Source organism: Mustela nigripes, chromosome 1, assembly GCF_022355385.1.
Source record: "Mustela nigripes isolate SB6536 chromosome 1, MUSNIG.SB6536, whole genome shotgun sequence".
Taxonomy (NCBI): Eukaryota; Metazoa; Chordata; class Mammalia; order Carnivora; family Mustelidae; genus Mustela; species Mustela nigripes.
Genome location: NC_081557.1, coordinates 236,668,465 through 236,696,255, shown reverse-complemented (window position 1 = coordinate 236,696,255; position 27,791 = coordinate 236,668,465). Strand labels below are relative to the sequence as shown.

The window sequence follows — 27,791 nt, the reverse complement described above, 5'->3', positions numbered from 1 at the left end:
CCAAATCTTGCAGCAGTTTGCATTTGACCTCAGACAATTCATCCTCCATGTTAGATCAGATCGGTACCGAGGTGCGTTTTTAATTGACTGCCCAGCTTAAAACAATGTGGAGGATAAACGGTATTGCATTAGTAATGCTGATGTAATGTAGCTCCCGGGGAGAATTGGTTGGTCATGGGGAAGCTATAGAAACCTGGTGTGTGTGACCGTAATATAAGACAGAGAGGAGGCAGGCGGTCGGAGACTTTAGGACGCACATCCAGGGAAAAGAAAGGTATGATTTCGAGACGAGAGGGTGTAAAAGAAAACGTATTTTTAAAAGAGTGGGAGGCTTTGAAAAATAAGATTCTGAGCTCACAATGGAATATTCACAGCGAAGGAGAAAGAGCATGGCAGCTGAAGGAAAGGCTGTTCTCTAATGAGCGCAGGTGGGGCTTGTTTTTCCTACAGCATGTGCAAAAGATGGAGAGAAAAAGCATATGCAGAAGAATGGATAAGAAGAGGGACAAAGATCTGAAAGAATAGTGTCAGGAGAGCTAAAACTCAGAATTAAATGGGGCTTGTAGAAACGCTAAGGAAGCAAGAAGTTTGTTTTAAAATGCTCATAACAAAATGATGATATGGAGGAAGAACAGACCTACTGTTTAGTGGAGTCCCGGTTAATGGCAGGGATAAGAGAGGGAGTCTACTTTTGGGGTTTTTTTTGTTTTTTTGTTTTGTTTTGTTTTTTGTTTTTCTTGAGTTATTACCTCTACAGTGTCTCAGTGGACAGATCTATTGCATCCTCTCTCATAATGCTTAGAGGATCCAATGAAAAAATTCTTCCTAGTCCAACTTTACAAATTAGAATTTGTGGCTTAGAGAAGTCAATTCGTTTCTGATCACAAAGAAAAATGAAAAAAAAAAAAAGTAAAGCCTAGTAAGTTGGGCACTAAGAGTCCATTCTCTCTCCAAGTTAACATTCCTTTCCACTTCTATCTTCTCCCATTTTTACCATCAGAAATATGACCTTCACCTAGAAAAATGAGAAAGAAACATTAGGGAGAAGAATCTAATGGGTGAATTTTATGATTTATAAATTACGCCTCAACAAGGTTTTGTTGTTGTTGTTGGTTTGTTTTTGTTTTTGTTTTTAAAGAGGAGACTACTTGAAAGCCAGGACAGGTGAATAGTCCACCTGGCTATGCTGAATGAGTTCTTGCCTTTAGACAGAGATGAATTACAGCTCAGTTAACTTTATTTATTCAGCAAATGCTGATTAAGTATCTACTATGTGGGACGTCTGGGTGGCTCAGTTGGTTAAGCAGCTGCCTTCGGCTCAGGTCATGATCCCGCTGTCCTGGGATCCAGTCCCGCATCGGGCTCCTTGCTCCACAGGGAGCCTGCTTCTCCCTCTGCCACTCTGTCTGCCTGTGCTCACTCTCTCTCTCCCTAACAAATAAATAAAATAAAAAATTAAAAAAAAAAAAAAGTATCTACTATGTGATGAGCACTGAGCTTAGAATTGGGGATAGAAAGGTGAACACGGTAAATAAACTCAAAACTTCCAATATGGAGATTTTATACGAGTGATGTGAAAACAATCAGAACTCAGGAGCCCCTCACCTCGTGTGGAGAATCAGGAAGGCTTCCCAAAGGAAGTGATGTTTAAGATAAGGTCTGATGGACTCAGAGAATTTAGCATGTGACAGTTATTACCAAAGTAAATAGTAAAAATGGTCATGAAAACACTAGAGAAATCTCTGTGAAAGGCACTTATTCAATCATACCATATATATATATAATATATTAATTTTATTTATATATTATATGAGAAATGTATTATATTTATTTATATATTATATATATAATTTATATTATATTTGTTTATATATTATATTTATTTGTATAGAGATATATATAGATATCAAGGGCCTACTCTGTGCCAGAAAGCATCAGAGCAATAAATACAACAAATAAGGAGATGCCAGAGAGAAGACAAAAACAAACCTTATCCTGATCTTTAATAAAAGGGGGGGGGTGTATTGCTGAAACTGTAGGCCGGGAGATTTGATGACAGTCTTCAGTAAAATTCTAGGGGTCTTAGGAGAAATAGAATGATTGCATTTAGAACAAGTTATGCCAACCAGCACTTCTCTCCTTTTGGAGTCACTGACTAGAACAGGCAAAACATTCCCCATTGTATTCTTCATGCTGCCTAAGTTGGCAACAATTGATATCATAGTTGGAAGGGTTTTGTAACTTAGTTATTCTACCTGGGAAAAAAGTGCTGCTGAATGGAGTCATTTCTACCTGCAGCCACCTGGCAACATTTTAACCCTTTTGCAGCAGAGACAAAGTGTGTGCATGCAAGTAAACATAAGCAATCTAAAATGCAGAATTATGAGATTTAGAAAAACAAGTTAAAAATAAACAATGACATTTAATAGAGATTTTGGTGATGATGGTACGCTCCTATGAATATACCAGGAAACTTCAAATGGGTGACTGTGTCTCAATAAAAACTCAGTAGAGATGTGTGTGCAGCTCTGCGTGCCAGTTATCATGGTACAATTGATCTTTATATTCATTTTTTCCCTTTTTTATTTACCAGAGTCTATGGTTACAAAAGTATGTAATAATATGGAAAAATATCAATTCAAAAGTCAGCATTTTAATTAAACTCACTCAAAAATGAATGTACAAAGTCAGAAAAACATTTTTTTTTTTTTTTTGGTGACAGAAATCCATTTAAAAAAATCAGTTAAACACATAGAGTAAACATGGAGTAGACCTGTTATAGATGGAGAAACAGAATCAATGAATGAATAAGTCAGCCTTCATAAATAAAGATGTCATTTCTGGTTCACCAGCAGTAGGCTTTTTTTTTTTTTTTAATCATAAGTATTATTTTTCTGGCAATAATGAAGATTTGGGATGGACCCTGTAAAAACTACCTTCTAATAATTCTGATGACTAATAAAACAGAAACTCAAATATCCTTGGCAGGTCAGTTCTGCAATCTTGTGGCAGTCAGTCCTGAAGGCTCAGCCCAAGTTTAGTCCTCCAGCCCTTCCAGTGGTTTTGTAAGTACCAAACTGTATTAAATCCCTTTCTATTTAAAATACCTAGAGAAGTGTTGCCTGGGTGGCTCAGTCATTAAGCATCTGTTGTCGGCTCAGGTCATGATCCCTGGGTCCTGGGATTGAGTCCCATGTTGGGCTCCCTGCTCTGTGGGGAGTCTGCTTCTCCCTCTCCCTCTAACCCTGCTCCCTGCTTGTCCACTCTCTCTCTCTCTCTCTCAAATGAATAAATAAAAAATCTTCAAAAAATAAAATATCTGGAGTACTTTGGGGCTCCTATATTAGCATACTTCTATATTTTAGGTGAATCAAAAATGTAATAGTTATTTGTTTTAATATCCATCAGAGAAGCTATGCTTTTTTATATGTGTATATAATTAGAATATCAAGTTTGTGGTTTTACCCATGTGAAATCTTTGGGCAAGTCTAACAAATAACATAAGCAAGTCGTATCATTGGTCTATAAGGATCTGGCAAAAATCACAGGAGTCATTCACAAATCTCAACAATAGAAAACCTCTGCTCGGACAAAAGAGTCTTGCTACTTGAAGGGGTAGAGTACACCATGTGTTTATGAAGGCAGGATACTGAAACATGGAAGCAGTACTTCCCAAATACTTTGAGAATATTCTATATATTCTGCAGAAGTTACCCAAGGAGAGAGGTGAGGAAGGAAGAAAAACTAGCCTTGTTTGTTATACAGAGAACATTGTGTTGGTCATCCTCATCGACTCCTCATACCAGTTCTCTGCTGTCCTTGTTGATTTTACAGATAAGTAAACTGAGGCTTCAGAGAAGCTGTTACCTGCTTAAGTTCACACAGCTACTGAGTGTCCGAGTCTGGGTTTCAATCCAACTTCATTTGATTTCGTTGAACTTGCACATGTTCAACTCTTCTGCCTGACTCCATCTACGGACCAGCCCTAGGACCTTGGTCATGACCGCCAGAAATAAGGATGAGGCTCAGGCACTGAGAAGAGCTGAAATGATTTCTGCAATGTCCAGGGCCAGAGCAGGTCACCTGATAAAGTCATTCCTATAAGCTTTACTTATAGGTCTACGGATCTAGCTTGAATTTATAATTAGCATGACATTAATAATTGACAGAGTACTTCCTCAACATTTTTAAACTTACTTGACAGTTCCCCTGCCAATAATATGTCCCCAGAAGTTAAGATTCTGACATCCAGAGATTTATAAGTTCAGAATAACACCAAAAGGGGCGCCTGGGTGGCTCAGTGGGTTAAGCCTCTGCCTTCAGTTCAGCTTATGATCTCAGGGTCCTGGGATCGAGTCCCGCATCGGGCTCTCTGCTCAGCAGGGAGCCTGCTTCCCCCTCACTCTCCACCTACTTGTGATCTCTCTGTCAAATAAATAAATAAAATCTTAAACACACACACACACACACCAAAAAAGGTGATGTATAATGCAAAGAAACTACCCCACTTATTTCCCATGGCAAAGTCAATTTCCTTCCTGTTTCCCTAAAAGCAGTTCATTTATCGGGTTATCGGAAGGAAGAAAGATAAATATGAAGGAGGAGAGTACATGTTCTCATTGATTTACACCTTCCAGGCGTACATGCATTCATTCAACAAATTTTTTTGAGTGTATACTATGTGCTGACACTAGACTAGGCTTACCTGGGTTGAGAGTGGTTTTAGCAGGTAATTGACACAAGGTGTGAGCCATGTTTCCTAGCTTTTTAAGATAAATCATCAATTTAAAGCTGCTTCTCAAGAGAATAGGAGGGGGACCCAGTACACCAAAGCATTTTCCTTTTAAAAATGTTTAAACATGAAAAACATGTGCATCTTAGAATCAGGGACATGGTCTTTTGTATTAAGCTCTTCACATCCAGTCTGTGGTCAGTTCGCACTCAGTCTCCTCGACAATAAAGTGAAGATTTAATGAATTCTGAGATTTCTTTATCCCAGCATACTAAGGACCTTGAGCAGCAGAAAATAAAAGATACATAGAGCAAATCATATAAAAGTTTGGGTTATGTTAGCTGTTAGACCTTTTTAATGTCACTAGAATACAATAAAAAAGATTGACCAGTTAAAATCAGCTTCTGAAGTGTCCTTCAGACCCATTTGTTATCTGTTTCCTTTTACCAGGAGATTCTTATATGAAGAATATGATAAGCAGAAAAATTTAAGTCTATAAATACACCAGGAAGAGATGTTTTGAGAACACTGCTGAGTCTTAACCTACCAAGCATTTTTCCCCCCCAAGACTCCTTAGCATGAACCAATCAATATATAGATGCTTAGTGTCTTGGTCTTACTTGGACACTGAGCTTCCATGGCCTAAGCATATGAAGCAATAAAAAAAGAACATCTGAACAAATCAAATTGGAAAAATAACCAAAACCCCTCAACCCCAAACTATAAGACACTCTTCATCATAGGAACCAAACTGAGGGTTGCCAGAGGGGAAAGGGGTGGGGCAATGGGGTAACTGGGTGATGGACATTGAGGAGGGCACATGATGTAATGAACACTGGGTGTCATATAAGACTGATGGGGTCGCCTGGGTGGCTCAGTGGGTTAAAGCCTCTGCCTTCAGCTCAGGTCGTGGTCCCAGGGTCTTGGGATCCAGCCCCGCATCATGCTCTCTGCTCAGCAGGGAGCCTGCTTCGCCCTCTCTCTGTCTGCCTCTCTGCCTACTTGTGATCTCTGTCTGTCAAATAAATAAATAAAATCTTTAAAAAAAAAAAGATACAGAACATTAAAAAAAGACTGATGAATCACAGACCTGTACCTCTGAAACCAATAATATATTATATGTTAATTAATTTTTAAAAGTTAAAAAAAAAAAACACCTCAAGCCATAAATCCACCACCCTAAGAAATTTAAAGTTTCATTTCTCCACATATTCCTCCCAGTACTCAGTCATTTATGTAACCAACTCCAGCGGGTTCCCAGCCGGAATTTATTCTCTTCCTCCTTCCTAACTAACTGGCTGCCCACTGTTCTAACCCCAGCTCCACTCTGCTTTCTCAGACCCCAGCTCAAATCTATTTTCCTTTGCGGGAGATTGATAGGAGAGGAGGAGAAGGGAGGACTGTCCTTGAGGATCTTTGTTGCCTCTTGGCAGACCAGCAGTATTTCAAAAATGTGTTCTACACAGTGTATCAGTAGACCTTCAGTGCAAGAGTGCCTCAGAGCACTAGGTCAGCCATAATGCCAGAAGCAGATATCCTGTTTGTTTCTTTTTCTCAGCTGTGAAACTTTACCCAGAAGCCCTTACTCCTTGAAAACTGCTCTTAAGAAAACTGACCAGAACTGAGCCTTAGGCCTACCTCAGTAAGGGGACTCTGATCGCCTAAAGAGAGTGGGAAGCACATCATAGGAACATCAATAGGAAGGAGAAAAGAAATCCACATTGTGGGACGTCTGGATGGCTCAGTTGGTTAGGCATCTGCCTTCGGCTCAGATCATGATCCCGGGGTTCTGGGATCGAGTCCCACATCAGGCTCCCTGCTCAGTAAGGAGTCTGCTTCTCCCTCTCCCACTTCCCCTGCTTGTGTTTCTGCTCTCACTGTCTCTGTCAAATAAATAAAATCTTAACAACAACAAAAAAAAGGCAAAGAAATCCACATTGTATCTCAAAAAGGACAAATTGTGAGGCACCTGGTAGCTCCGTTTGTTAAGTAGCTGATCTTGATTTCGGCTCAGGTCATGATCTCAGGGTTGTGGGATCCAGTCCTGCATCTGTCTCCAGCTGGGTGTGGAGCCTGCTTAGGATTCTCACTCTCTCGCTCTGCCCCTTTCCCCACCCCACCCCCCATAGCATGCTCTCTCCTTCTCTCTGTCTCTGTCTCTCTCTTTCAAAAAAGGACATTTATCTCTGAAAGAAAATAGAGAAAGAAATCTGTGCTTAAATATAGGCAATGAAACTGCAGAAAACCATGAGCAAAGAAGGATTTTAGAATCAGCTGTAAAGAAACCATAAATGAAGATGGCATCAGTTTCCTCCACAGCAACCCAGGAAGCCAAAAGACAGTGGAATAATATACCTTTAAAATGTTGAGTGAAAATAACCATCACTCTTGAATTTCACATTCAGCAAAACTGTATTTTCAAAACAAAGGTGAAAAAATTACATACAAACAGAAGCTGAGTTGACTACCCAGAGAACTGTATAAAAGGAACTTTTAAAGGATATAATTTTTAAAAAATGATCCGTTAGGGATGCCTGGGTGGCTCAGTCAGTTGGGTGGCTGCCTTCGGCTCAGGTCATGGTCCCAGGGTCCTGGGAGCAAGTCTCGCATTAGGCTCCTTGCTCGGTGGGGAGCCTGCTTCTCTCTCCCGCTCTGCCTGCTGCTCTGCCTGCTTGTGCTCTCTCTCTCTCTCTCTGTCAAATGAATAAAATCTTAAAAAAAAAAAAAATCCAGTAGATGGTCTGAGAAAAAAAATAGCTAAATAAATAGTTAAAATAGGGGCGCCTGGGTGGCTCAGTTGGTTAAGCAGCTGCCTTCGGCTCAGGTCATGATCCCAGCGTCCTGGGATCGAGTCCCACATCGGGCTCCTTGCTCCGCAGGGAGCCTGCTTCTCCCTCTGCCTCTGCCTGCCTCTCTGTCTGCCTGTGCTCACTCTCTCCCTCTCTCTCTCTGATAAATAAATAAAAAAAATCTTTAAAAATAAAAAAAATTAAAAAAAAATAAAAAAAAAATAAATAGTTAAAATAATATTCAGGGAAGGCATGTATGGAAACCCAAATGGATTTATGTGTAATAATATCTAGTGTATAGTATTAGTGAAAAGAAGAGCAGCAAAATACTCTTCTTCATAATAATATACATGATGGGAGAAAGTGAAATGAGAGTGAAAGCATTCTGAGGTCCTTTTATTATCCTGACTGAAGTTAAAAATTGACTTTAGACTTTGTTGAGTGAAATAGTCGTGATAACATCCCAAGGGAAGTCAAAAAGAAAAGAAAGATATATAAATCCAAATGATTAGAGAGAAATAGAATAAAGAAAAAAATATATAATCAAATTCCCAAAAAGGCAAGATAAGAGAAAACCTAGAAAATCCAGGACAAATAGGATTAACAAGGTAAGATAGGAAAAAGTCCAAATAAATCATACTAAATATAAATGACTAAACTTACATGTTTTATCAAATTAGATTTTAAAAACCTAGATAATGTGCTATTTTTTTTTTAAGTGATTTTATTTCTTTACTAGAGAGAGAAGAGGGCATGGGTTGGGCGGGGCGGGAAGGGTAGAAGGGAAAAGCAGACTCCCCACTGATCAGGGAACCTGACAGGGGGCTCAATCCCAGGACCCTGGGACATTGACCTGAGCTGAAAGTAGACACTTAACTGACTGAGCCACCCAGGCGCCCCTAGATATGTCCTATTTTTGAGAGACATGCCAAAAGTATGAGGATATGCCAAGACTGAAATTAAAAGGAAGGGAAAAAGTTTCCCAGGAGAAACATTAAACAAAGAAACCTAGTACGACCATATTAATATCAACATCAGCAAACACATTGTTAAGCAAAGGCATTATTAAAGATGGAGGCCATTGTTATGATTACTTAATTCACCAGGATGATATAATGATATACTGAGCCAGGGACACAGTCTTCCAGGTCCCCCTTCAGAGACCTCCCTCTAGGGAGCAGAGGGGGAAACCCTGAAGGCACCTCCACCCGGGCTGACTCAGAATTTTTCTCTTCCTAGCCCTTCCCCCTTGTCCTCACTGGGACTACAGAATCAATCAAACTGTTCAAGTCTTGTTCCGGGCTCCCTCAATAGTGGGCTGACCCCCACATCTGCACCGATCCAGCAACTTGGGTCAGGGTACTGTTCCATGCAGAGAAAAGGGAAGGGAGGAGTCTGCACTCTTTCCACTTTAGCCTCTTGCTCGTACCTTGGCATTAAGTGAAAAGGGGCTTAGTTCTTTCATTTTTGGCATTGCTTTAATCAGTTCCTCTGAAACCTAGCAGCTTGCTCTCTAGCTCTCTCTCTCCCCGGTCTCCGCTGGCAGAGCTTCTGACATGTAAAAGAATAAATAAATTCTTTTTTGAACCCTACAGCTAACAGTCTTAATCTAATGGATATATACAAAACACTGTTCCCGACCATTTTAAAACGGGCATGGTTCTCAAGTGTTCATGGAGCTTTTAAAAACATTGGTTAAGTGCCTTGTCATAAAGCATGACTCAACAAATTTTTGTAAAATCAGGACTATGCAGACAATGTTTTCTAATGGCAATGCAATGAATTCAGATACCAGCAATGAAAGGACAAAGGAGACCTATGAAACTAATTTTGGATATTAAAATATGCTTTTTGGTAAATCATTGCTCAAAGTAAGGCATTAATTGAAATCTGAAAATATATAAAACTGAACAATATTAAAAATGGAAATATCAAAATTTATGAGATGCAATGAGAGTATTAGTTGAGGGACATTCATAACATTAAATGCTTATATTAGAAAAGAAGAAATGTGGAAAATTAGTGAGCTCAGGATCCAACTGAAGAAATTAGAAAAATAAACTTGAGGTGAGTAGAAAAAAGTAGATAATAATGAGTGGAAATAGATGATACAGTAGAACACAGTAGAGATGACTAAAAAGTGTTTTTAAAAGATTAATAAAGGAGGAAAATAGAAATGATTAAAAAATTTTTAAAGAAGATTAATAAGGGAGGGAAACAAACAAACAAACAAAAAACAAATAAAGATAAATAAACTAGATGATCACCAGGCAGGATTTATTGGGAAAAAGATATTATTACACAAATAATATAAATATAAGAATATAAAGTGAGAACATTGTCTTATACACATTATAGATTTAAAAGACAATAAGAGAATGTTATGAATAATTTTATGTCAATTTGAAAACTCAGAGAAAAAATGCAAATACCTAGAAAAAAGAGAAAGCCTGCTTTGTGTAATAAAGTAATTAAAACTCTTTCAAAGAAAAAACACTCGGCCTTATATGCTTGCCAGACACCTAAGAAACAGATCATTCCATTCCTGTATCCAATATTCCTGAGAAAGTGAAGAAGGGAATGTTGGCTGACATCAGGGAAAATGGTGTTATGAGAGCTTTTAAAAATGTCCCCCTGTGTGAAAGCATTTCTCCACATCCTCCAACAACGCTTGTTATTTTCCTTTGGTTGTAGCCTCCCTTGTGAATGTAAGGTGGTATCTCATGGTCATTTTTTTTAATGCAAAATTTTTAAAGGTTTTATTTGTTTAGTTGACAGAGAGAGACACAACAGGAGAGGCAGCACAAGTAAGGGGAGTGGGAGGGGAAAAGCAGGCTTCCCGCTGAACAGGGAGCCCAGTGCCAGGCTCAATCCCAGGACTCTGGGACCATGACCTGAGCTGAAGGTGGACACTTAAGGACTGAGCCACCCAGGCGCCCCTCTCATGGTCATTTTGATGTGTCTTTCTGTGATGGCTAATAATGTTGAGCTTCTTTTCATCTGTTTATTGGCCATGTGTATATCTTGTTTGGAGAAATTTCTATTTACTCTAACCTTTTGAATCCACTCCAGTAATAGTTTTGCTCACAGCACTCCAACCAAATCTTCTTTGATGTAGTCATGTGTTACTTCAAGAATACTTTTTTGTCCTCCTCTTCCTGGGATGACAGGCAGCATTCTGTCCATAAATGCTTTCTTCTCTCAGCATCTAGGACAGACAACTCTTCTGGGATTTCCTCTCTCCTGACCGGCACTCCTTTTCTGTCACTCTTGTCATCTCTAGACATTAGGTGGTCCCCATCACTCAGTGGTTGAATCAAGTTATGGTCTTAAGTCCTTTCTTTATGCTGGGGACTCCCAAATTTGTATCTCCAGCCAGACCTCCCCTCTGATCTCCTTCCTGTCCAGTGCCTACTCCACAACTGAATTCCTCATCCTCTCTCCAGACCTGCCCTTCCACCCTCTTCCCCATCCAGACAAAGTACACGTCACTGAACTTCTAATTGCTCAGGCCAAAAATTTCAGCGTCACCCCCTGGGTCCTCTCTTTCATACCCCAAAGTCCGTCAGCAAATCCTGGCAGCTCTATCTTCAAAACATATCCCGGATTTTTACCACTGAGAAAATTATAGAGCAGTCATTAAAAATAACATGCAGACATTTTATGATTAAAACGTAGAATGAAAAGATAGCATGCAAATCCCATGTGTACTATGATTCCAGCAATGTAAAATATACTTCAAATAAAGATGTGAAAGTCACAGAACTATTATCTTAAAAAAGAGGTATTTTCATATTGTCCCATATTTTTCTTTGAAAATATTTATCCAGCTATAAAACTGCTGGGAAGTTTTCAGTGTTTATGATATCGACAGGGTATATCTGTCAATATATCTAGGTGGTTCAGTCGGTTTAGCAACTGCTGTAAACTCAGATCATGATCCCAGGGTTCTGGGATTGGTCCCACATCAGGCTCCCTGCTCAGTGGGGAGTCTGCTTCTCTTTCTCTCTCTCTCTGCCCCTCCCCCTGCTTATGCTCTCTCTCTCTCTCTTTCTCAAAAAAATAAATACAATCTTTTAAAAAAAATAAAGAGAACGTTCACCCAAGGGGAATCAAAAGGCAGTTCCTAAAAAGGTAGATTTCTCTTTTCCAACAAGTTGAAAGAAACTGTGTTGAAAGAAGCTTTTTCAGAACATACCACATTGGATCTTCTGTCCAACGCCACCATCAAAGTCAAGTTCATGGCTCGGACTTTGTGGTTTTATTGAAATCTACGGGTGCCTGGGTGGCTTAGACGATTAAGCGTCTACTTTCAGCTCAGGTCATGATCTCAGGGTGGTGGGATCAAGTCCCACATTGTCTTTCTTGCTCAGCAGAGAGTCTGCTTCTCCCCTTCCCTTTGCCAATCCCCCTGCTTATGTTCTGTCTCATTCTCTCTTTCTCTCTCTCTCTCAAATAAATAAAATCTTTAACAATGTATAATAGTGACAGATGTTTGTAGAGTACAGTAACATTTTAAATAGTTCTACGACATAAGTAGGAAAGTCATATTTGGAGACCTATTTGTACCATATATTTTGCAAATTATTTGGCAGTATACTGTCTCATTTAGTTCTCTGATGCTTCTATTAAAAAAAAATTATTTACTTTGAGAGAGAGGGGAGAGGGGTAGAGGGAGAGGAATGGAGAGGATCCCAAGCATAGAGCCTAATATGGGACTCAATCCCACAAAACTGAGATCATGACCTGAGCCGAAGCCAAGAGTCAGATGCCCAACTAACTGAGCCACCCGGGTACCCTCTGACCCTTTTAAAAACACAGCTCTATTATGGCATAATTGACATAAAATAAGTGTTTAAAATGTCTAATATGTAATTTGATAAGTTTTGACATATGTATATATCTGTGAAATCGTCACCAGATGAAGGCTGGGGGCATATCCACCATCTCACCAGTTTCCTGGCACACCTTTGTAATTCTCTCCTCCCGTCTCTCCCTCTTCTTGCCTCTCTCAGCAACCACTGACCTATTTTCTGTCACTATAGGTTAGTTTGCATTTTTTGGAGTTTTATGTAGATTTATAAAATTATGTACCCTTGTCTGGCTTCTTCCAAACAATCTTTTTAGGTCTTTTTCACATCTTATGGTTGAAAAAATCGATTCACAGAAGTTATGAAACTTTCCTAAAATCATGCAGCAATAAGAGATGGCCACGGGTTTCCCATCCATTTCTGCCTGTTGCCTCAATGTGCTGAAAGTAAAGCCCCACATCATTCAAATAATTGTCAAAAATTATGATACCAGTAAGTGGCCAAGGTAGGACAAAAACCCACTATGCCACATGTGTCTCAGTTATTTATGTGGCTATTGGGATGAGCATCATGACAACTTTTAGATTTTTTTTTTTTAAGATTTTACTTATTTATTTGATAGCAAGAATGAGCAGAAGTAGGCAGAGTGGCAGGCATAGGGAGGGAGAAGCAGGATCCTTGCTGAGCAGGGAGCCTAATACAGGGCTCAATCACAGGACCTTGGAATCATGGCCTGAGCCGAAGGCAGACACCCAACCACCTGAGCCACCCAGGTGTCCCGAGATTTCGTTTTTAAAAAAATATTATTTATTTATTTGTCAGAGAGAGAGAGAGAGAGAGTGAGAATCAGCAGGGGGAGCAACCGGCAGTAGGAGAAGTGGGCTCCCTGCTGAGCAAGGAGCCTGATATGGGACTCGATCCCAGCATCCCATGATCCTGACCTGAATAGAAGGCAGATGCTTAACTGTCTGAGCCAACCAGGCATCCCTAGGTTTCAGTTAGACCACAAAGTCCCAGCCATGAACTTGACTTTGATGGTGGCCTTGTTATATCGTGGTATATTCTATGGTATATTCTGACAAAACTTCCTTCAACACAGTTTCTTTCAACTTATCAGAAAAGAGAAATCTACCTCTTTAGGAACCACCTTTTGATTCCCCTTGGGTGACTGGACCTCTTTATTTTTTTAAGATTTTATTTATCTATTTGAGAAAGAGAGAGGGAGACAGCAAGAGAGAGAGCACAAGATGGGAGAGAGGCAGAAGGAGAAACAGACTCCCCCCTGAGCAGGGAGCGGGGTTCGAGCCTCAATCCTGAGATTCCTGGAACCCAGAATCGTGACCTGAGCCGAAGGCAGACAATTAACCGAGTCACCCAGGTGACCCTCATTGTCCTCTTGAGAAAAACACCTGTACTATGGTTAAGGAGAAATGCCGGTAGGTAGAGTTCCTCCGTTCTTCCGTTCTCTGCTTCTTCTCCCCTCGGAGCTTCCTTCCTTCCTTCCTTCCCTTTTCCCCCTTCAGTTTTCTCTTTTAAAGACTCATTTGCAATTTATCCTCATTGTCGCATTTGTTACCACTGCTTTACCATCTAGGCGGCCTAGACTTCCAGAATAAGGCATGGCATCAGAGCAAAAAGCTTGGCTTGAGATTTCCAAAACTGCCACATTGTTACAGATTGATTTCCGATTAATACACTTACTAGGCTTATCTGATGCCTTTCTATCTCAGAGATCATGTGAGTTTTACCTCGAGCACCTTTTCAGGATCAGCCAAGATTAATTAGTGCCTGTGGAATTGTTTCCATATTGAAAAAACAAGTTTAAAAAGATAGAAACAGTTTATAAGCAGTAAACGATACCCTGAAAAAAGTACTAAAATTATTGAACGCTTGTCAGAAAGTGGGGGAAAAACCTTTATAGTCTTTTAAATCATCTATTTTTTTAAAGATTTTATTTATTTATTTGATAGAGATGACAAGTAGGCAGAGAGGCAGGCAGAGAGACAGACAGAGAGACGGGAGGAAGCAGGCTCTCCAAGGCCCGATGCGGGGCTCCATCCCAGGACCCTGGGATCATGACCTGAGCTGAAGGCATAGGCTTTAACCCACTGAGCCACCCAGGCGCCCCTTTTAAATCATCTATTTAAAAATGGTTTTAATTTTGTGCAACTATTGCATTTTATGTGCCTGAAATTCAATGTCAGAAACCATATGTTTCGAAAAAATTTCTGAAGTGAGTTCTCAGCTAGCAAACCTAGGAAAAATAATGTTCTCTGTCCACTGGGGCAAAATTTTTAAGGAAATACCAGGAACTGTGACAGCAGCTCCCATACCACAGATGCAAGCTGAAATCCTCTGGAGACTGCATGTCAATATGAACATTATCTGATACATGAGACTGACTTATAAAACAGCACACTGGAAAGGAATCGAAATCATCTTTAGAACCTGGCCATACAGGCCTCATAACCTTGGATGTATGCCCAGCAAGTCAGTGGACAGGAAGATGGTACGAAACAATTCTTTAAACGATCCTATTGGTAAAGGAGGAACAAGTTAACATCCATTCTTTTCTCCTAAAACATTCCAGGTTGGGGACACCTGGGTGGCTCAGTCGGTAAGCATCTGCCTTTGGTTCAGATCATGATCCCGGGGTCCTGGGATCGAGTCCTGCACCGGGCTCCCTGCTCCATGAGGAGTCTGCTTGACCCTCTCCCCACTAGTTCTCTCTCTCTCTCTCTCAAAACAAAGGAATAAAATCTTTTTAAAAAGTTCCACTTGTAGATTTGAGTTTCTCTTTATGAGACCCTGAAATAGCATTTAAGTCTATTTCTTTAGAGGCAGACCGACTGTATACATGGAACCTGGCGAATTTTGAATAAAGTAATAAACAAAATGTAACCTCTATGAAAAAATTCTTCATGACTTCTGTGCTTGTGAAACCTGATTGTTCTCATCTCTGATATTCTCAAACTTACCTTGTATTCATTTTTACAGGCCAGACCTAAGAGGCTGTACATCAGGCAAAATGAATGTAGGTGATGAGAAAGAACTAAGCATAGCATGGTAAAAAGGTCAAGGTTTCCAGTTCAAAAAAATCCAACTGAAAACATGAAATCAAGAGGACAAAAGCATAAAATGAACATTAGGATAAAAGGTGGGAAGTGGAACATTCTAATTCGGGCCAGATTCCAACTCTTTTGACTTCAGCGACATATTATTCTGAGATACCTGGATCTCTCTATTTTTATATGCCCTACATTCTAGGAGCACAGAGAGTGGAGAAGACACAGAATGTGCCAAGATGAGGGTACCCACATATTTTCCAACTACTTTGGCAGAGTGACCTCACCTCTCTGAACTTCCTCCGTATGTAAACGAGGCTGCTCACAGGATGACCGGGGATTGCATTCACCTATTAAGTGCTTAGCAAATACAAAGCCCTTAGACATGCTAGTTATTACCAGGGGGAAGGACTAAAAACTTAAAATGGTTTCATGAAATTTGGAGTCCTCTCCTTATCTCATTAGTCTATGGGATGGAGCCTGTTTTTATCTCTCGTTCAAAGTAACCATCACTAACTGCCACTACACATCAAACTTGACTCAAATACTCCTTCCAGCAGAAGAATCTTGAACTCTGGGGGCTCTTAGTTGCCTTCCTCGGGAGAAATGTGCCTTTTGAGATGATATGTTTCACCTAAAAAGTGGTTTTTGTTCATTTTGTACTTTACTTCATAATAGAGGTGTGTTTATTCTAATATGAAATATTTCCCTGGGGCGCCTGGGTGATGCAGGTAAGTTTCCGACTCTTGGCTTTGGCTCCAGTCATGATCTCAAGCCTGTGAGATTGCGCCTCATGTTGTGCTCCATGGTCAGCGCTGAGTCTGCTTGAGATTCATTTCCCCTCCTTCTCCCTCCTCCTCTGCTTCTCCACCTTCCTGTGCTCTCGCTCCCCACACCCTCTCAAATAATATAAAATAATAAAATAAGATATTTCCCCCATGTATTCTAGCACATTGTCATTCCAGGAGGATTTCTAAGTACTCCTGAAATGTGGTCGCATATTCCCACGGTATAAAAAACCCAGTTCGAGAAGCAGACTGGTTCCCAGCCTTTAGGATCTGTTAAGTTCGGAAGAATCAGGGAAAGCAGATCCTTTGTTCCAAGCAGGTATTTGTCCTGAGGACCTGTAACTAGTGTGGTTTTCACTTTTCTGGAACTGCTCCCTCTCTCACAGGCATTTCCTTGTTGCTGGTTGTCTCCTGTCTGGTTTTAAAGAAGCAGAGCCAGAGAGAGGGATTCAGTGCACTGTGATTTATTGATGGTAAAGCCTTACATCCAGGAAAACCCTTAAAAGGAGGTAAAGAGGCAAAATAAAGGAGGGGAAAGACCCAAGCGAGGGTGCGGTCTTAGGTCAAGTCTGACCTTGGCCTGATCAACCGGAGAAAGCTCTGGAGCATGAACCTCCCTGCAAAATTGTCCTTCCTTCGAAACAAGGAAGCAGCCTCTGTACCCCAGAGTCCATTCCTTGGCTGTGCTGTCTTGGTGGACTGTTTGAATGCTCCATCAGGCCAGCACCTTCCAGGTGGGGTGGCCAGAGACCTAGTCAGTGGATCCCTTGCTCTTGAGCTCAACACACATCTGGTGCCATATCAAGGGCTCCCCAAGGCCTTCAAGGTGCTAGCTACCTCATGGTCATCTGGCCTGATCAACACAATATTACCACTGCAAGGCATCTGTGTGATGCTCTGTAGGATGTCCAGAAAATGAAGGTCTCTTAGCCCTACACTAGGACGGAATGTGAGAACGGAAGCACAGCGCTGAGGCAGGACCATAATTGTATACTCTTGTCAATTCCATGGGAGAACAGTGTTTCTGCCCTTCCTTTTGGATTGGAATGGAAAAGGGGCAAAAGCTTCAAATCAGTGGCTGTATACCATGTAACTAAGGCCATATTAATCGGTTATAACAAGGACACCACTCCTGACAGGCTGATACGGTAAGGCTACACTTGTGGTCTGTTGTCACCTTCCAGGATCCATCTGGCCTCCCTTGAGAGCAACCCCTGGGGGTCACTACCATGCTTCCCCACATGCTCTTGCAAGACCTTATTCCTGGGACTCAGTCAATGAGTCTGGGTCTGAAAACTGAATCACGTCCGGAACCAGGCAAGGAATGATAACTTCTCACTGGGGTACCCTCTCTTAGTCTCGTGGTCTTCCATCCTTGATTTCTTCTCCTCATAAGTGGTATCCTCCTCCACTGTCCACTTATTTTGCCCCTGGGGACCTCATGTTCTGTCTCAATAAACCTCAGGTCCCCTCTAGATTGCCAATCTGACCTTGTTGATTTTTATTTTTTTAAGATTTTATTTATTTGACAGACAGAGGTCACAAGCAGGCAGAGAGTCAGGCGGGGGGGAGGGGAAGCAGGCTCCCTGATGAGCAGAGAGCCCGATGTGGGGCTCCATCCCAGGACCCTGAGATCATGACCTGAGCTGAAGGCAGAGGCTTTAACCCACTGAGCCACCCATGCACCCCTGATCTTGTTGATTATTATAATTGCAACCCCTGGCTATCTATGTAGGAGGAAAATTGCTGAACTAAATGGTAATTCTATGTTTAACTTTCTGAGAGTCTGCCAGGCTGTTTTCCAAAGTGGCTGCATCATTTTACATTCCCACCAACATGGGATAAAGATTCCAATTTCTCCCCATCCTCGCCAGCACGGGTTTTTCTCCTTTTGATTCTAGCCATCCTAGTAGGTATCTGTGATTTGCATTTCTGTAAAGGCTAATGGCGTTACTCATCTTTCAAGTGTGATTTGGCCATTTGTAGATCTGTGAAGATGTATCTATTTGGATCTTTTGCCCATTTAAAATTTGAGTTACTTGTCTTTTTATTATTGAGTTGTAAGCATTCTTTGTATATTCTAGACAGAAATCTGTCATCAGATGTATGATTTCTCCCAGAATGGGAGAAAGTGTTTTTCCATGAGGTCATCTAGCAGGACCCTCATTTCAACATCTGCTTACCGAGTACCTGATAGATGACTGATAACAGGAGCTTACAGATCAATTAAGACATGTTTTCCACCTGCAGGAAAGGTGGAGAAGCACAGAATTGAGACACCAGGATCAGCTCCTGCTTTTCTTCAGTCCTCTGGCCACTTGTCTCTCCAACCTTTCCAGCCACCCCAAAGCCCAATCCTGAACGCTTCCCTTTTCTAACGACATTCATTCTCCTAACAATCTTATCCATCTGTAAACAGATGATCCCAAAATGTGTATCTCTATCTCAGATAGAGATACACATTTTGTGGCACCCTCCCCCACATGCCAGACTTGTCTATACAAATGCCCAGTTGATGTATTCCCTTGTATATCTAATAACTTCCAGTATTTCTCTCAAAATTTGTTCTACCCCTAGCCATCTGTGTCATTAAATGACAGTCCTGTTCTTCATTGTTCAGGTCAAGAATCTTATAGTTATCTTTGACTCCTCTTTTTCTCTCACATCCAACATTCTGCTTGATAGCAAATCCTAAAATCTCTACACTCAAAATATAGCCAGATTCTCCCCCCCCCTTTTTTTTTTTAAAAAGATCCTACCTATTTATTAGAGAGACAGGGAGAACCCAAGCTGGGGGAGCAGGAGAGGGAGAAGCAGGCTCCCCACTGAGTAGGGAGCCCAATGTGGGTCTCTATCACAGGATCCCGGGATCATGGCCCAAGCCAAAGACAGACACCCAACCAAATGAGTCACACAGGTGCCCCCAAATATATCCAGATTCTAACAGCTTGTCACCACCTCACCTGATTCAGGGCTAACAGCTGGGTTTGAGTCAATCACATCTCTCAACTGGAATATTGCATTGGCCTTTTAATTCATCTTCCTACTTCTGCCCTTATCTGCCTCCTACAGTCTATTCTTAACATAGCAGCAAGAGTGGATTCACTTAAAATGTCAGATCATGTCACTCTGCTTATAACCCTCCCAAGGCTTTCTATCTTAAGCAGAGGAAAAATTGAAACTCCTGTAGTATTCTGTGAGGCCATACACGACCTTGTCTCTCTCCCCTTACCTCTGTATCTCATCTCTTCCCAGTCTCTCCTTCACTAACTCCACTCAGTCATATTACTCCCTCATTCAGGTTCATGCCCAGGGCCTTTGCACTTGCTGTATCCTCTGCCTGTGTAGTTACAGCCTCAGTGAGTTAGGAGCCAAGTATCTTCTGATGGGCCTGGGGCCACTCTTAGCTGCTGTTCTAAACATATTTAATTTTCAAATAAAGTCAAGACCAAAGACATACTTCTTCTACTTAACATATGCAACGATTTCTCAAGCAGATGATCATGCAAAATTCCACCTTGTCAATATTAGAGTTATGAATATATATTCATTTTCTAGCTGAGTTGAGCCCCTCTTTGATATTTCATACTATAAATCCTAAAATTTAAGATTGACTGCTATTAGCACATTATGTTAGATAGTGGGAAAATGGGACAGAGAAAAAGAAAATGTATGCACAAATATATTCCTATCAACGTGAGAAAGAAATGTTCATAACCACGATAGCCCTTGTTTTCAAACTGGTCATTTGATCATCATTCATATTTATGACTTCTTTCTTCTATTCCCATAGGCCTTCTTTGCTGTTGGCACGGATTAAGATGCATGAAGTCACTATAGCAAGAACGGAAGCCATGGAGGTGAGTCACTTGCTCACATGACTTACGTATGCCTTTAGGATCTGCCCGAGGCCAGTCTTGACCACTTCCATTTAAAGATGGAGTGTCGCTGGACACATCAGGCTCTATGGCTAGCCAACATCCAGAGCACTATTAGTTTGAATAGTTAAATCTTTGCTAGAGCCCAACAACAAGTTAGAAGCTGTTTCTCCAAAAGGAAGATAGTTCTGTGCAGAGAGTGGCATAGCTTTGCTCAAAACCCTAACAGTCTGAACTGAGGAGCTGTCCAATGGCTCCATACAGCATCCCTACCAGTCACAGACACTTTGATCACCATGGGATTTACTGGGCCAGACAGCCCAAATGGCCATGCAGCTTTCATGGCAGCCTGGACCCAGTAGAGAGTCACATATTTCTCTGTACTCCAACCAAAATGGGGAATCCTTTGGGTTGTTGGGTAAATGGGTCAAAGCAGCAGTCCTAAATGTGTACATTGCCTCCCAAACAGCCTAACAACACAAGGTGTTCTGCTTTTTCCTATTGATGAGGGGGCCATAGGCAGCAACTTGTCCTTATCCTTCAAAGGGATATCTTGATGTGGCCCATGCATCTGGACTCCTAGGAATTTCATTGAAGTGGTAGGTTCCCAAAGTTTTGTGTTTTGTATCCCACCATCTGGCCCCTTGTGTCTACCCAAGCTGTCTAGGGTGGTGGCTGTTTCTCTGCTCACCCACACATTCAGTTATGTGAAGTCATACTCATACCCTTCCCGTGCAGATTGGTCAAGTCCAAACCTCCTCCTCCACTTTCTGCTCCCTCCCCTACAAAACCCTAAGTTCCAGAAACACTGAACTTCTTATCATTCTCTAAAGATGCCATGCCCTTGCAGGTCTCCGGATATTGATTGTGCTCTCCATACTGGATGGCTCTTTCCTGTCTCCTCTAGTGAATTTCTGTTCTTCCTTAAGATAGAACTAAATATCTCTTCTGTGAAGCCTATCCCTCCTTCCTCTCCACCGTGCTCCTATAAACCACTTTTTCCCCCCTTGATTTGTACCGATCATGTCATATGAGAATTACCTGCTGCCAGGTAGAGGCTCCACAGCAGGGTCTGCCCTACTTCTCTTCCCATCCTCTGATCTCGGTGCACTTCTGTGCATTGGTTGGAGCTCTGCAAATGTGCCCTGAATTAATTAAACTTCCTTCCTAGTTGACTGTCTTCAAAGTGGCTATGCTCAGTACAGGGCTGAGCTATCTTTACAAGTCGTTATTTTGAATAATTAATACACTAAATTTTCTCCTTCTCCAGTGCTAATTTTACAATTGCATTTATTACATGTTTTATAGGTGATACATGGGAATGAGACCCCCATATTCCTATTGCCATCAAAATTTGGAAATAAAAATTTACCTGATAGTTAAATAAGAAAAATAAAGCCATGTATAATAGATATAATTTATCTTATGTAGGAGGAAGGCCAAGATATTGTCTGTAAATGTGGACTGAAGAATGGGTTTGTCCAAAAGCTCAGTTTAGGCCTCCAGAAGGCCAAATGAAGGAGACAGGATTGGAATTTGATTATGATCAAAATGATCTTAGTATCCTCAATAATGGGTGCAAGAAACCACAACCTCGCATTGACAAGGAAGCTCCAAGAGCCAGAGGCTGGGAGGATCCTTCCGGGCTCCGCCCAGGACCCCTCAGTGGGCGTCCTCCGGTGGACCCCTGTCACCATCACAGGGGTGAGGCAGGCTGTCAGAACCGCAGATCATTCTGCTCCAGGTCATGATCTCAGGGTCATGAGATCGAGCCCTGCGGGTCGGGCTCTGTGCTCAGTGGGGAGTCTGCCTGAGATTCTCTTCTTTTCTCTCTGCCCTTCCCCCTGCTCTTGCATTCATGGGTGTGCTCTCTCTCTCAGATAAATAAATAAATCTTAAAAAATAAAAATAAAAATACCCATCTTGCCTCTCCTTTGGATGGGTGTTCTTCAAACATTTTTGGCTAGCATGGACCATTAACAATGTACCCCCCCATACATCTTTTTTTTAAAGATTTTATTGATTTATTTGACAGAGAGAGAGATCACAAGTAGGCAGAGAAGCAGGCAGGAGTGGGGGCAGTAAGAAGGCTCCCTGCTGAGCAGAGAGCTGGGGCTCCATCCCAGGACCTTGATATCACGACCTGAGCTAAAGGCAGACGCTTAACCCACTGAGCCACTCAGGCACTCCCCTCCATACATTTTTTAATTGACGTACAACATTTTTTATCATCAGCTTAAATCAGTGCAAAGAATATAATTTTTGGTGTATTAGACATATTGATAAAGTTTTACTCTTTTAAATGTAACCAGTGGAAATAAGGACTATCACTATTTGATACTCACTATCATGTATTTTTTACTTAAGCCAACTGTTCATTAACATTTTACATTGTTCCTTTTTGCTCTTTATCTCATATTTTAATTCCATTTCTCTCAGAAAATTTCATCCTAATATAATGTATTTTAATGCCTTAAAGTCTTTTATTTATCATCCTAAACATAATTCTCGGCAATGTCGAAATTCAATTTTATTTCTTGAGACCTAAGTCTTTAAATTTAAAAATACCTTCCAGTTTGAGCTACTGTTATTACTAGCATATTATTCATCAAAATATCATAAATATGTTATAAATCTTATGGAAAATTATTAAAGATTAAAAGCAAATTTTTTTGGAAATGCATATTTTTTTGAGATTTTACTTATTTATTTGACAGAGAGATAGATCACAAGTAGGCAGAGCAGCAGGCAGAGGGAGAGGGAGAAGCAGGCTCTCTGCGGAACAGGGGGGCCGATGTGGGGGTTGATCCCAGGACCCTGGGTCATGACCCCAGCCAAAGGCAGCCACTTAACCGACTGAGCCACCGGGGTGCCCCTGGAAGTGCATATCTTAAGATAAATAAGTCTGCATTTAAAAAATGAGTTTATGTATTTGTGGACGAATGAAGGTGCTACTACTGCTGGAAGGTATATAACGGTAATAATAATAATAACAGTAAACTTCCTTCTCCCACTGTTGAGACAGGGCTTAACATCAGTTCCATTATTTCTGTTTCTCAGTGTTACAGATACAGCTCTGAGAAACTTTGTTCATATCAGAACAAAACAAAAGATGGGAATGGAAAGAATTTCTTAGAGCAACATCATCACTATATATGTTTTGCACTCCGTATATGACAAAAACACAAAAATTAGGTTCCGCCATCTATTAGCTGACAACTTCGTTCCTTCCACTCCAGTTTCATTAGTTGCAAAGAACTGGAATGAGAGGACTTGTAAGACCATCGAGTCTCCAAAGTCTTCAGCTGCCTCAAGGCCACGGGCAGTAAATTGAATTGTACTTTTCATTGGTTTTACCCCAGAGGCAATGCACCAGTTAGAATCAGTTTGTCCAGATGGGCCTCCCCTCTGTAAAGAGGATGACAGAGCAAATGTGAAAGGGAAGATGGGAACAGAATTCCAGCCCGAGGCACACATGTTTGGGGCAGTCTTTTAGGAAAGTGTTTCCCCCTTACAGAAAGACGGTGAGGACCCCAGAGTCTGCTCATCGTAGAGCTCCTGCTTTGAGGTTCGGAACCTGGTTAAAAGAATTTACCCACTTTAGTTCTTTTCTTTCTTTTTTGTTTTTGAGTTGATTTCTTCTCATTTTTGTCCGTGTTTTCTCTGGTCTAAGAGAATTAAACAGATCTGTAGGTAAGTGTCACCAAATAGTGAGACGTTTAGTAGCTGGAGGGCATAGAGGCTGTTTTCTACATTTTAACAAGAGCAATGATTTCATATTAATTGTAGAGGACATCGGATTGGCTCACAGAGTGGGTATCTGTGGTTTCTGCCTACTCAGCATTCATTCCCCTTTTAATAACGACACATCATTTTGTTTACTGAAATGAAATGGAGGTAAATTAACTCTGAATCTAGGGAGGGTTGTTTTAGTGTGTCATCAATGTGTCACCACAGAAAAGGACAATAACATTTTGCAAGTTCTTTTCTGACTTTGTCTTTGATACCTTTGACCATCTTGAAACTTTTGAGATACTAGTTTATGGTACAAAAATTTTTACTGCACAGTGTTTATCTAGACATAAAGCTGTTTGTTTGGAGTGGATGGGTGTGTTGGTTTCCTCGGGCTGAGGTAATAAAATACTGCAAACTGGTAGAAACGTCAGAAATTTATTCCCTCAAAGTTCTGGGGGCTGAGAATCCAAATTCAAGATGTCAGAAGAGTTGATTCCTTCTGAGGACTTCGTGGGAGACTCTTGTTTCTTTCCTGTCTCTTTCCTAGCTTCTGCTGACAGACAGCAATTCTTGGGGTTTTTGTCTTGTAAATACATCTGTTCTGTCTTCGCCTCATCTGCCTGTGGCATTCTCCCCATGTCTCTGTGTTTTTACACAGATGTCTTCTTCTTTTTTTTTTTTTTAAGATTTTTAAAATTTATTTGTCAGAGAGAGAGAGAGAGAGCGAGCACAAGCAGGCAGAGTCAGAGAGAAATGCAGGCTCCCCACTGAGCCAGGAGCCCAATGTGGGACTTGATTCCAGAACCCTAAGATCATGACCTAGCCGAAGGCAGTGGCTTAACCAACTGAGACACCCAAGAGTCCCTACACAGCTGTCTTTTTAAGGACATCAACCATCATGGTTTAGGGCCTACCTACACCATAGGTAATACAGGAGGGAATACATGGGGGCCAATGGGCAAAAATTATTTCCATTTTACCAAAAAGTTTCAAAAAGAAAATGTTTATCCTTCAAGTTTCTTTTCAGGTGAAATCATGTTTTATACTTTTGTTTGGCTTTTAGGACAAGCAATTGAGAAGAAAGCAACTTTGTGAGGAAAGCAACACAGATTTCAAAATGATGATGATACACATTATCAGGTTTTAGTATGTTCCCAAATTAACAAATTCCCTATAATAATTGATATTTGTATTACATTTACTTCATATGTGTTTGCTTTTGAAAGAGTATCCTCTGGCTCACCTTCTGTTTAAGACTACTTTTCTTTGTTTTGTTTTTTTAATTATTATTATATATTCTTACTTTCCTTGTTTCTTTATTGCCTACTTCCTAGGCCACCTCTTTAACTTACATGTATATTGTGCTATAAACATATGTGAAATGTGTGATATTCCTACCCGCTCTACTCTAAATTTCTGTGATGAGAAATTTAAGGTAACACTGTATTAACTAACTGGAATTAAAATAAAATTTTTTTTAATTGTCTATAATGAACACTAAAAAAGCCACAGACAAAATAATCGTTGCTCAGTATGAGGTGTTTCCTATTAAAGGTGATCTTTATGAACATCTCAGCTTTGTATCTCATTGCCTATGTCTTTGACATCCAGTTGGTTTTCTGTGTGTATTTGTTTTCTATTTTGTTGTTGTTTAAATGGTGAAAACAGGACCCAACGTGTTGGTTTTCTGATAATCCTAATTCAGCAGGAACTTCACCACTCTAACATATTTAATGTTTAGTGTTGGTTTTCTTTACTGCGAGCTCTGCCAACTTCTGCTGGTTTCTGTTTCAGGTCAACTGATACACTAGGGAAGAAACTTAAAAGCTAATAACCTCCCCTTTATGAATTTGGAAAGCTTCAGTTCTAAGGATGCTAAAGCCAGTTTATAAACTGTTAGCTTTTGGAAATACATTATGAGCTAGTAATAGGGTTCAACAAAATGTTTTCGGCACTAAGGTGTCATAGAGGTCCAATTCTTAAAAAGAAAAATTTTAAGACCATGCATAGTCATCCCAGAGTAGATGGGTTTCTGCAGAATAGCAAACAATCAACCCCCCAATGTCAGTGGCTTAAAACAGCAGTAGTTTACTAGCTGCTCACACTACGTGTCCAAAGAGGGTCAAGAGGAAGACTCTGCTTGTGGTAGTCCCCCACGGGATCCAGACTGATATGACCTGGACACGCAAAGGGTGTACTGGCTCTTAAAGTTTCCACTTGGCAATGATACACGTCATTTTCACTCATAATTCATTGGAAAATGCAAGCCATATAGTCATGCTTGAATTAAAAGGGAATGAGAAATGCAGTTCTACCACATTTCCAGGAAGAGGAGGACTGGAATATTTTTGGACAGGCCTAACCTCTACCATGCCCTGAATGACAGATAGGTATCTAAAAGCAGAAGCAATTCTGGTTATTGGAAATGTTCCAGCAATACCACAGAAAAGGACCTCAATGTTTGGTCAGACTTTGGAGATGTGTGGTAGCTTCTCAAATGTCTTTGTTCTGCTTCACTATATTCTGGCCAGATTTTCCATTATCTGATATCGTATATTCACTTTTTCTGTGAGAACTATGGGCTGATTTCTATAGCCAGGCACTCTAAAACGTCTTCTATTTCCATATTCTTTTAACATTACATCTGAAAAATCACAGTAGCTAGTGAGTTCTCTAATCTAATTTCTACATCTACAATTTTTTTTTCCCCAGAGAACTGCATAGAACTCAGTCGTGTACATTTAGGTAAATTGCTTAACCAACATCTCCAAGCTCAACTGTCCTGCATATGAAGTAAAATAATAATCACCCTTACCTTTAAGGGTATTTTGAGTATTTAAAGAGGTGATGTTTGTAAACACTACGTAATACAGATATTAGCTAAATCTTACACAATTCTTGTTAGATGGCAGCCTTTTCTAAGTGATCTATATCATAAGACCCATTTAATTTTCCCCAAAACTCTATATGGTAACTAGCATCGTTACCCTCATTTTATAGATAAGGACACAGGAGCACAGAGATGTTTAATAACTTGCCCAGAGACACATAACCACATAACATGGTAGAACAGAAAGCCAGACTGCCTAGTCTGTGCCAAAGACCATGCTCTTAATTTCCGTGTTCAGTGGAGTGTGCGGAACATAGAAAATGTTCAAAATAGTTTGCTTATTTTTATTATGGATATTGTTATTATCACTTGTTTAAGTTTAAAGCTCTATAGTTTTCTCACGGAAAAAGTTAAACCCTCTTCTTTCACTAACAATGTGGTATTTTATAAAAATGCCTAAATTCTGGGGCGCCTGGGTGGCTCAGTCAGTTAAGCATCTAACTCTTGATTTTGCCTCATGTCATGATCTCAGGGTCGTGAGAGCAGCCCCATGTCGGGCTCAGTGCTCAGTGGGGAGTCTGCTTGAGATTCTCTCTCCCTCTGTCCCCACTAATGCTTGCTCACTCCCTCTCTCTCACTCTCTCTCAAAATAAATAAAATCTTTTTTAAAAAAGTAAAAACCACATCAACTCTTTTAACATTATTTACAAAGAAATAAAAAATAAACTCCAAGAGACACCATGGCTTCTGTCTTGGTCTGTTCTGGTCTGCCTTATTTCCTTTCTCTCTCTCTCTCCTTTCCAGCTTTCTCCTGGATCGCCTGCTGTAGGGGAATGCAGCTGCCTTATTGTCAAGATTCTCAGGTTGCTCACTTGGGGAGAAACTGAGGTCTCTGACTAATAGTCGGAAACTGAGAACTACCAAAAATCATGTGAGAAAGTGTGGAAACAGATCCTGCCCCCGGTCCAGCCCTCAGGGGATTGTGGTCCCAACAGCTCGACTGTCATCACATGAAAGTCCCTGGGAGACTCAGCTACGATGTTACCAGATGCCTGTCCCTCCCCCACCTCCCAGAAAAGCTGGGAAAATAAATGTGCTTTTCAGCTGCAAGGAGTAATTTGTTAAATGGTAACATATAGCTAAAACAGGTATCAGCACCTTGA

At 40.7% G+C, this 27,791-nt stretch overlaps 1 long non-coding RNA gene across 1 annotated transcript; it reads left to right on the top strand.

Moving 5' to 3' along the window:
- Window positions 1-215: 215 nt before the first annotated feature.
- LOC132005657 (uncharacterized) lies at window positions 216-27,791 on the top strand. The gene is made up of 5 exons (XR_009400864.1): window positions 216-274; window positions 2,989-3,065; window positions 19,979-20,045; window positions 24,862-24,938; window positions 27,433-27,791. It is a non-coding gene; the product is annotated as an uncharacterized LOC132005657 (long non-coding RNA).